Raw genomic sequence first — 12,010 nt, forward strand, 5'->3', positions numbered from 1 at the left:
AAAACTTTATATTAAAGGTTATTATACAACTTCTGCGTACTTGGATGACAAAAACCCGTTTAGCTCATGGAAGTAGTCTTGATCTCTGATGTTTCAAATAAAAAAAGTATATATTGTAAATGTTGAATGTGTACAAATGTTATTTACAAAGAGCAACCCCTAGAGATTCTTGCTCATTCTTCTCAGGGGAATCTGCCTTACGATTGAGCGGTAGAGTTTAACCATTGTGACGATTTCAAGTGTAATAATGCTTATCTATGAAATAAAGGTTATTTTGAATTTCAAATTTTTATCCTTCAAAACCGAAACACAGTAATGGTCACATTGCTGCTTAATGGCAGAAATAGGTGAACTGGCAGTACTTCCCTGAACGAGCTACTTATTTTAGTCATTCAATTTCTCGATGTGTTGCATGTTTACATTTCGAAATTTCCATTTGAAGCTCCGAAGCAGGCGTCCTGGTCTGTATAATCATCATTTTTACTTCTGGCCGTATTCTATCGCGAATTAAAAGATTTTGTGGCACTTTTCTCCGTCGCACAGTCAACAAATGGAACTCCCTTCCAGCGCTTGCATTCCCTCTCCGGAGTCCCTCAAACGAGGCGTGAAGAGGCATCTTGTAAGCATGCAGGGTAACCCCCTCTGGGTTAGGGCAGTGTTTACACCAACACTGCACTAAGTTCCTTCATGTTTGAAATCCATTTAATAACAAGTGGAATGGAATCATCTGGGAATAAACGCGATTAAACAATTTAACATTTATTTACACACCTATCCGTTATCCTGAAGTTCCGGCCAGGTTTCATAGGGCGTGGTCATGGGCTGACCGATATGCAAATACCTATTTAATTGTTTAAACACATTTATTCCCATTTGTAACATTTGTTCCCACGAAATGTAAGTATAATAAAAATAAATAATAAAAATTATTTCTTTTTTTTTTATTTGGTTCTCTCATTTATACTTGTGTTGGGAAATGCAACGCGAGTTACGAGAAACAAGTGTGTATTGTATATTAGCCACGCTCTTATTTAAGGCTAAATAATGTGTATATTAGACAACCATATTCATTTTTTGATCTCAAACTAGGAAATTTCCTATACTATGAGTACGCACACACGCACACTCTCACACAATCATAACCCCGCACTAGGGAAACCCTGTATTGCCGTTGACACACATAGACAACCACAAATTACACCCAAACTCACGAGAGAAATAAATGTAGGCCATACAAATATTTCTCCCGGCCCAGGAATCGAACTCGGGACCTCTGCGTGGCAGTCCGGCACGGAAAGTGTCAGGCCACGGAGACAATTGATTAGGAGTATGAGTACCAGAGTAACGGAATTCACTCCGGGACGCTCCTCAGAACACCCAGAGTAGAACCAATTTAGGAAAATACATTTCGTACGATTCTCGGGTCCTCCCGAGAATGGAACCCGAGACCTCTGGAACCAGCGCCCACAGTACAAACCGTTGGGCAATCAAAGATGTCAAAATACAGTTAAGATCTCTAACTTAATTTTGCCACCAACATTTATAAATACCCACCGTATTCAAAGAATATAACTACAAATCTATTCCATAAACAGTCTGTAAACCGTACGATGATTGATATAAGTACTTAAAGAGATCGGTAGTCGGTAAATCATATTTATTGAGGGTCCTTCTTTCGATTATGATTTATATGATCCTGGTAGAGAATATTTACATTCGGTTGGATATTTAACTTTAAGTTAATAGAGACACATGCTTTGTAGTCTACTACGGCACGAGTTCGATATAGACATCGTTTTCTATACCACAAGTGCGCGGAAGAATCCTTATTCTGATCGTCATCTGTCAATATATATATTATAAAGAGAACTATCCAGACAAAGCCAGAGCACCGGTGTAATGACACGAATATCCGTACCAGTAGATAAACTTTTTTCGTAGCAGTAGAGCTCCTTGTGAAAGAGTTCGTCCAGGGAAGTACTGCCACCTTACCTATTTCTACCGCCAAGCAGTAATGTGAGCATTGCTGGGTTCCGATTTCGAAGAGTAAGGGTGCTGGTGAAATTACAGACACATGTTACAACTTATGTCTCAGGGTGACGGGCGCAATGGCTGTGCCCTTAGGATCTTTGCCCTATGAGTGACACCTCAACTGTCATGGACAGGCGTAGCTTACCACCACACGACTTGTTCGTCGCGTCACTTGATGTAATAAAAAAAAACTTTATAAACTATTATAAAGAAGAACAGAAGAAATAACAAAAAATATTTACTAAAACCAAATCATATATACTTTGCTATAAGAAATCCGAGAGTGGACAGTTGTTTACTATATTAACACCAATCCCGCGAAATGTGGAAACATTCGCAAGTTCCGAATAAACATAACACATCTCGCCAAAATAAATCAATGTGTTGACCTTCGCTCATATTATCATGGGGCCATAAGAATAGAGGTTACGGAACGTCTTAATTTACATTCATTTAAATTTTCACGCTTTTCACTAGCTTTTTGATTTTAAAATCGGGACTTAATCGTATATAAGTAAACATATTTTTATTTACCTCGACGTTTTGGACGTGTTACAACGTGGATGGTCTCGAAAGGACTGAAGAGGCGGCTGTTAACATCTTCTAGCTGTGCGAGTCTAAATTTAGTGTCTTTTTGTTAAATTTCCATACCCATCCGTAATAAACTGGCACCAAGTATTGTCAAGGTACGTACATACCATCTGTGTTGTCGAACAACAATTTGTTCGCGAAATCATGATCTTAATTTGATTATTATTAATGATATGTCGGAACTTGTGAAAGCATATTAACAATGATGACCAAATTTCTATGATTATTTATTTTATTTCAAAGGTACACAAACTGAATGATTTTTTTTTATAATATCAAGTGACGGGACGAACAAGTCGTGCGCCTGGTGGTAACCGACACGCCTATCCATAGCAGTTGCAATGGCACTCAAAACTTTAAGTCAGCCTGAGGCATAAGTTAACAGGTCCCATGTACTTGTAATTTCGATAGGTCCTAAGTATAAGGGCCAAACTAACAACTTGATTATTTTCACTTCTTTGTGGGAAATGCTTCATTTCATTATAAAATCGATTTCACCAGCACCCGTACCTGTCAATATTGGAACGCAGTAATGCTCACATTACTGCTTGGCGACAGAAATAGGTAAGCCAGGTAGGTAATTCGTAAGAACTCGTCCAGGGTAATACTGATTTCCCTGAATGAACGCTTTCAAAAGAAGCTCTACTGCTATTAAATGTAATCATCACAAGTATATTATTAGACAAAACCACATTCCAAAAACACAGCTAGCCTTAGTAATTATTTAGTGTATAATATTAAATTCTCGAAAATTTACTATTACATTAAATATCCAAGTTTAAAACATAAAGAAAACAAAAACGAAAAAATAAATAAAATAATTTTACGTAGTGATTTGCTTAAAAAGTTATAAGAAAGGAAATTCAAAGCTAAAATTTATTCTAATTAATTTAAAGGTAAATGTTTCCGAAGCTATGTGTCCAATTGGTAACAAATTGAAATTTTTGTGTCAAGTTCAACTCTCGTGGCCCAACGCCAATAAACAAACATTAATCCCTCGGGAAGCCGTCCCCTGCTGATAACATAACTGCGCTAAAGCAAACACTTTCGAGATATGGGGGCGGACGCGCCCCAGCGTCGCCTGTGACGCCTCTTGTCAATTAATACTTTATGGGGTGCCTTAGTTTCTGTTGCCTTAGTACTTTGTAATGGTGTGTTGCGTTCTCTTCTCCTAGTAGTTTTATTTTAGTTTGATATTAGTTTGTGTTGTTCGACGTTCCATTTCTCATGTCTAAATTATGTCCACCCAAACATGTAAGTATTACACATGTGAACATTATAATGTATCAGACAACCACACCACCTGTCTGGTCTCAATCTGTGCGATTTAAAGCTCTGAGTGGCACTGCAACTTTTATGGATAGGAGTGTCGCTTACCACCGGTATTATAAAAAAATAATAGAACAATAATTATGTTCGGGAGACCGAAAAAAACCTTTTTTTAAAATAAAATTTATTTAATGGAGAGAATACAAGTATGTACAAATGCCACGACAAGTTTGATATTCAAATTATAAAATAAATATTGCATTCATTCGCTAATTGCATCGGTTGCATTAATTCGCTAATTGCAGCGGTTGCATTGGGGGCAGCGCTGAGTCGAGGGTTTTCCGGGAATATGATGACTTAACTCATCCCTCATCTAGTCGGAACTGCATCCTGCAGCTCCCGGGGACGTCCTCGTTCCGTGGTTCCATAACGTTCGCAATGTCCTTTGCTCTCTTAACTTTTAGTTTATAGAGTTTGTAGATTATGTGTATTATTAAAATGGTGTACAGTATTATCGTGCTCCAACTAGGAGTGATCATCAGCTGGGGCCAGTCGACGTCTTCAGGTTCTAGGATAGCTTCACCTCTGTTTACGAGTTCAGGGGTGTCGTCTAATTGTATATCTTTTAATTCTATGTTGAGATGCACGGATACCGGAATTTCATACACTTCTTTGGGTAGTGGAATAACTTCATTTATTTCAATCTTCTTGACATGTGTCTGCAGCGTTGTATTCATGAGATGAATCTGACAGTCATCTGTAGTGGTGATGATGTAAGTACCTTTTATCTTTCTGTATTCCGTCTTAACTCCACATCTTGTTTTCAGGATCTCTTCTTGAGTAGTTATTATTAGCCAGCTGTTGTCTTTTAAACGTTGTATTTTGCCACGTTTTAGGTTCATGTGCGCGCGTGTGCAGTTAGGTTGCTGGTGCTGGATGAGCTGAATTAGGCAATCTTCATTGTTTCTTATACTTCTTGTGTCTAGTTGTTCGCAGATTATCTGTGATGCGGCGGCAGTGTTCCTCTACGTAAGCATACTCATCGATTCCCAGTGCAAGATATTTGGATTTAGGTATTATACTTAGGTTTTGTTTATCGGGAATGGAATAGGAATGTAATAAATCGTACATTTCAGGGTAGACCAAAGGACTAACTAAAATAAAGGTAAGTGTTTGTTCTGTGTTATACGCTTTTACCTCTGTAGTTCTTTCAAACTCGTGAATTTTATTTGGGTTTATTTCTACTGCGGAGTGAAATGAGAACTGATTATACAAGGTATGTATTTCGTCTAGTAAACTATGTGCATTAATAATACTAGGGTGCATTATACCTAACTGAGAAAATGTAAGTGCATCTTCTAAAATCATAAGTTTCTCTAAAATTAATTGCAGATTGAAATGAATCTGTATGTAAATATCTAAAAATAAAATATTAGTATTAAGTACGCTAGTTGTTACGGTAACATTCTGTAACATCGATAAAAGTTTATTTTGGTTGTTGTGGATATTCTTAAGTTGTGCGTTAAAATGATTAATTGTTTGTTCCGCCAAAACAATAGAATTTTTCTGAGAGTTTCTGATGTAGTTAACTCTACTTTGAATCTTACTTATTTCTGACTCGAATCTAGTCGCGTCATCTGAATCTAGATTACCGGTTATTGCTTTAACTATAGAACCTAAACCATTAATTAAACCTCGTTTCTTAATACGTGTATAAGGTGCAATAAAACTTAACTTACTATCTATCATAACTAAAGTGCTATTAATTTGTTCCTTATGTAATCTATGCAAGGAGTTCGAGGTGACGCTTGCCTCTGTAGCTGTCGTATCTATGAAAACTGTCATCATTTTAACAGCTGCAAGCTCTAAATCCCTTATGTTATAAATGCAGATTAAGTTAAAGCAGTCGTTTTGCTTATAGACCTGTTCTTGCTTTAGGATAAGCACACCTTGCGTTTTATCTATTGGTGAGATGTCTATGGCGGCGGCAACGACGTTGAGCACGAGGGCTCCTGTGAGGACCGACCTGGAACAAGGTGTGGTCTTCGTAACAGCTTAAAATGCACTCTAATAGATTTAGAGTTTTAGTGTTTTCCTATTATTTCAGCCACATTGTTTGGATGAAGGTGAATGATCTGATAGGGTCCTTTAAATACTGGTTTCGTCTTATCGTTACGTGCTGTTTTAGCTACCTGCTTATAGACGGTTTCACCTATTTTGAAGGCTATCTCCTCCGCATCTTGGTTTCGCCGTGACCTGTTCTTTATTTTTGGATGTGAGCGCTGCGACGCACTCTTCAAGAGCTTCCGCCTTACTACGGTGTTTCCTAACAAAGGCTTGGTAAAATTCGTGAGAGTAGTAAATTTCTAAAGATTTTCTGGATGCGGTGTGACCAAATAAGAGTTCATGTGGCGTATAGCCTGTTGCGGAATGAATTGCGTTGTTATAAGCAATTAGTGCGTAGATCATTATAGTTTGAATGAGGTCATCTTTATACGTCATTTTCTGAATTCTAATGATTTCTGCGATTGTGAAATAGAGTCTCTCAATAGGTGAATTAGAGTTTGGGTTATACGGTATCGTGAAATGAATGTTTATATTATGGGATGCACAAATTTCTTTAATCATATTGTTATCAAACTTACTGTCCGAATCGGTAGTTAATTGAAGAGGAAGTCTTAGGATGGAAAATATTTTTAGTAAAGCTTCAGCAACGTGAACGCTGCTGGTCGCTGAAAGAGGAATGGCTTGTGCATATTTAGAGAAGTTATCTATAACAGTTTGAAAAGTGACTCCTCCAGAAGAGTAAAGATCCATGAAAAGGTGTTGCATTGGTTTTGTCTGGGTTTCGGTTAAGGCTAATGGTGGTCTCAACGGTTTGCGTTCATACTTGGCTTTAAAACAGATGTCACATTTATCAATATACGATTGTATTGTAAGTAGCATGTTAGTCCAATGATAGTTCCTATGTAAATGTTTGCAAGTTTCTTGAATACCAAGTTGTATATAGTTTTGCCTTCGTGGTATTTTTACACCTAATATTCCCCTGTTTCACTTTAGTCAAGTAACTAATTGTGGAGTTAAGAAGAACATCCTTGCCTTCTCGTCAAATGCCGTTGTACGTGACAGCATAAGTTGTAACATGATCATCCCTCTCATTGATATCCTTACTCCAGTCATAACCAAAATCCTCAACACATCTATCTCATCTGGTACTTTTCCTACGGCGTGGAAAGATGCCCAAATTATTCCTCTTCCAAAAAAACTAAATCCTTCTTCCTTTTCCAAGTATCGCCCAATGTCTATTCATCCTTTTCTCTCCAAGGTCCTTGAAAAGTTAGTTCATCACCAACTCACTCTTTTCCTTGCCCGTCACCACCTTTTGAACACATTTCAATCCGGTTTGCGACCGGGTCATAGTACGACTATTGCTCTTGTCAAGATTTCTGACGACATTCGATTAGGGATGGACAATCAGCAGCTTACTGTCCTCACATTGTTGGACTTCAGTAATGCTTTCATACTGTCGATTTTCGAATATTACTTACGCTGCTCGGTTCTCTTGGCATTTCATTGACAGTAATTAACTGGTTTTGAAGTTACCTGTATGGGCGTCGGTAGCTCATTCGCCATGATGATTCACTTTCTTCGTGGTGTAATGTTAATGCCGGTGTGCCGCAGGGTGGCGTTTTATCCCCTCTTCTATTTGCTATCTTCATCAATACAATCACCTCTTCACTCACTTCTTCATACCATCTCGATGCAGGTGATCTTCAAATTTATTCACAGGCCACGCTAATTGACTTACCCAATGCCATTAGCAACACTAACTGGGATCTTGATGGGATTCTCACTTGGAGTCATTCGTTTGGTCTCATAGTGAATCCTATCAAGACCCAGAGTATAATTATTGGCAGCCCCCGGTTCATATCGCGCATCGATCATGGCTCATTGCCTTCCATTTTATTCGATGGTATTCAAATCCCTATACGGCGCACCGTTAGGAACCTTGGGGTTACTTTTGATAAGAGCTTAACTTGGAAACCTTAGGTCACTGAGGTTAGTAGAAGGATGTTTGGTGCTTACTTGCCACTTAGACGTCTGGGGAATTTTTTACCCATTCCGACTATAATCAGTCTGGCACAGTAGCTTCTTTTGCCTATTCTAGATTATGCGGATGCTTGTTATCCAGACATGTCTGAGAGTCTACTCAATAAGGTGGAGCGGTTGCAGAACCTGTGCATTAGATTCATTTTTGGTTTGCGTAAATTTGACCATGTTTCAGACTTACGATCCAAACTTGGATGGTTACCCATTCGTCGTCATAGGGACTTTCGCATTTTATCCCTTCTATACTCTGTTCTCTTTAATCACACCTCTCCTCCCTACCTCAAAGATTGTTTCGTGTATCATTAGCACTACACTCAGTCGCACCTTACTGTCTTCTCTTACTCTTTCTTTAAACTGTCCTATCCACTCTTCTTACTTTTATTCTAACTCCTTCAAGGTTAGAAGCATCAAACTGTGGAATTCCCTGCCTGAATCGATCAGACGCGCTAACTCTGTTGATTCTTTCAAAACTTTACTCAAAGCTTATCTTATCTTGTATGTAGGTAATTATATGTATATAGGTATATATACATTATTTGTTTATTATTTTGTTATTAATATTATTATTTAGTTATTTATTTAGTATTTTTATTATTACCATTTTCTTCTTCATTGGTATATGTGCAATATGTGTACTCTGTAGCGCATTCAAATAATTTTATCTGACTGTTTTTCCTGCAACCCGAGGTTGCCTGGAAGAGATTGCTGTTGTTAAGACAAAGGGTTGTTCGAAGTCGGGGTATTGCAACAATGGGGCGTTAGTAAAGATATTTTTACATTTATGAAAAGATACTATAAATTGAGGTGAATGAATGACTTTCACGTTCTTCTTGAGGCACGATGTAAAAGGTTTTGTAAGTCTCGCGAAATCTTTAATGAATTTGCGATGCGAGTAACCAACCAAACCTAGAAATGCTTTAATTTCCTTTTGAGTGGTTGGGATTGGAAAGTTCAGAACGGCTTTAATCTTGTCTTTGTTCGGTTTTAGTCCGCGGTCAGTCAGTTCGTGTCCTAAGAAATTGACTTGTTTCTGTAAAAACTCAGATTTGTCTAGTTGAATTTTAAGATTATGAAGCTTGAATCTGTCTAAGACCTCCTTGATCTTTTGAATGTGCTCCTGAAGGGAGACTGAGACTATAATTACGTCGTCTAGGTAAGTATATACGTTATCTATTTTCTCAGCTGTTTTCTCAGTGTCGTTTTTATGCATCTCCAACTGGTGATAACCACTAGCTAAGTCTATAGTCGTGAAGTACTGTGCACGGCCTATTTTATCTAAGATGTCGTTAATATTGGATATAGGGTATTTGTCTTCGATTATACGGTCATTAAGTCTCCGATAATCGATTACAAGTCTCCACTTAACATTCCCTGATGCATCTGGTTTTTTTGATACTATATGAACGGGGCATGACCGAGGGAAAATGCTGTCCCTAATTATACCTTGTTTAAGCAAGATATCCATTTGTTTTTGTATTTCTATTCGCTGTTGCGGGGCTTGCCTGTAACCTCTAACAAATACGGGGCTGTCATCTGTTAATCTTAATTGATGCTTAACTGCATGCGTGAAAGTCAGGGGTAGTTTGTCTGTATAGAAAAGGTCTCGATACTATTAGCATAATCGGTGGATCTCACGCTTTTCCTCTTCGCTGAGATGGTCTGTCCTGAGTCGTTTCAGGTTTTCGCAGAGCTCATGATCTACATCAGGAGTTATCTCAGTAGCAATGAGATCATGTATTACAATTTTCTCATGAAAGGCTTCTAAATGAAACGGGCATTTGTTGGATATTACTTTCTTAACGTTTGTAAAATTCATTACTAAAGTTTTTTGATTTACCATTTTTTACTTGTATTATAGCTGCGGGGGATGTAAGCCCGTCAGTCCAACGAAAATCATCGCAAATGTAAGTACCATCTGTATAATTTGTTTTGCATGTTATAACTTGTTTACAATTAGGATTATTTATTATATTTTTTACAAGGTAGTCAAAGTGAATGGGGATGTTCGCGTTTAAGGTACGAAGTAATTTATTTTTTAAGTCAATTTGGCAAGATAGTGTCTTCAGTAAGTCGAGGCCTATAAGGCCTTTGTATTTGGTGTCAAAGTCAAATAATAAAAACTTGTGCACAAAATCGCTGTTGAATGCAGGGGGAAGGGGTAAGTATGCCACCTTATCGTCTCTAGTAATGGCATGTGCTGTTTTAACTTCAAATGGTTCATATTCTATGCAGTTTTGGAATATAGTGTTATTTATAACACCAGGTGAAATCATGGAACAAGAAACGCCTGTATCTATGAGGAACTTTCCATTAAATTCGGGTAAGTCTATATAGGGTAAATGATCTTTTTCATGGTAATTCAACTTGACTATCTTTGGTCTTCTTTGGGCAAATCCAAAGGAAAATCCTGCGTCTGGATTTGAGAGTCCTGAGTTTGGTAAAAACGATCATGATTGTGTTGGGGTTGAGATTGACGTTGATAATAAGTATCATCGGGGTAGTAAGGCTCATTAGCATTTTCGCTTGAGCTAGGCATCTGTTCTGGGTAATTACAATCATAATATAAATTGTTACTATCATCTGTAGTATACAAAAGTTCTTCTACAACAAATTGAGGTTTTTGGGGCCTATTCACTGACCTCATTGTAACGTCACTGTGTACCTGCGGCAGGTTCACGTGTTGTGGGACATTTTGACATTGAAAATGCGCTGTAGGCCTAAAATTGTTGTTATTACCGTATTTCCAGGGCAGCATGCTCTGTACCCACTGCTGTCGCTGTTGGGGTGACCAATCAGTTTATTTTGGTACGTACATACCAGGGTTGAAGGGCCTCGCCTGATGCATCTGGTGCGCTTAATGATTAAAGGGTGGCCTAAACGGAGGTTGAGCGCGAAAAATAGGCTTAAAATTATTAAAATTAGATTTAGGTGCTTCGAGCTTGGATTTAAATTGTGACGTAGATGGAAGACTGTTCACCATGCTGCGATTGCATGAGTGTCTAGCCTCCTCCTGTCTAGCAGCAACGATGGCATCTTCAAGGGTTGTCGGCTTTGAAATACGTACGCCCATCGAGATGTGAAAATCTAATTGGTTTACATACTGTTCAATGACCATATTTTCGTACTATGATTTCTCCGCGTGCTTGCCTACTGAATACCGGGTGTCTAACAACTCGCGTAACCGTTTGCCGTAAACATCATCATCTTCGTATTTGTTTCTACGTGTCTGTGTTAACTCTTGCATAACCTGTATCTCATTCCTAGGTTCACCTAATCGTCTTATAAGAGCGGTTTTTGTGTGCAGCCACGAGTCTAAAACGTCCTCGTACGCTATCGCGTCAATTGCAGCACCGGTCAATCTACTTTTAATTAATAAAACTACTGAAGGTTGAAGCAATGCTACTAAATGATCCACTTCTTTTATATAATAATTGAGTGTACGACGGTTCTCATCATACCTCGGCATTAAGTCAGAACTCATCGAAGCCTTCGAATGGCATTTTTCCGAGAATTAACTTAAATAATGAGTTACAAATCGATTATGAAATTCTCTATACGGCGGTATAAATCGTATAAGGAGAACTCAGACGTTTTAAATATATAAAGATTATAAACAGACGGGAAATAGAGCAGGAACACTAGGGAAACAATAGTAGCTTACCAAAGGGTCCACTGCATCTCCAGCCTCTTGCGACTTGCCATGGACCAGACTCTACAGCTCCAGAGTCCAGCAAGTCCGCTCGGTCGTCTCGCCAGCACGCTCCCAGCCAGGTTATTGGAAACGCGCCTAGGTTCTTCTTGGATCGCGACTATCGATTAAAATCGTTATCTCAGTAGAACACTGATTCGAAGGATTCTAACCGAGATCTCGCGATCCTACCAACTGCGCCAATTATGTTCGAGTGACTGAAAAAAGCCTTTTTTAAATAAAATTTATTTAATGGAGAGAATACAAGTTTGTGCCAATGCCACGACAAGTCTGATCTTCAAGTTATAAAATAAATATTGC

This window comes from Hyposmocoma kahamanoa, unplaced genomic scaffold (genome assembly GCF_003589595.1).
Source record: "Hyposmocoma kahamanoa isolate Upper Pololo Valley unplaced genomic scaffold, ASM358959v1 66, whole genome shotgun sequence".
Taxonomy (NCBI): Eukaryota; Metazoa; Arthropoda; class Insecta; order Lepidoptera; family Cosmopterigidae; genus Hyposmocoma; species Hyposmocoma kahamanoa.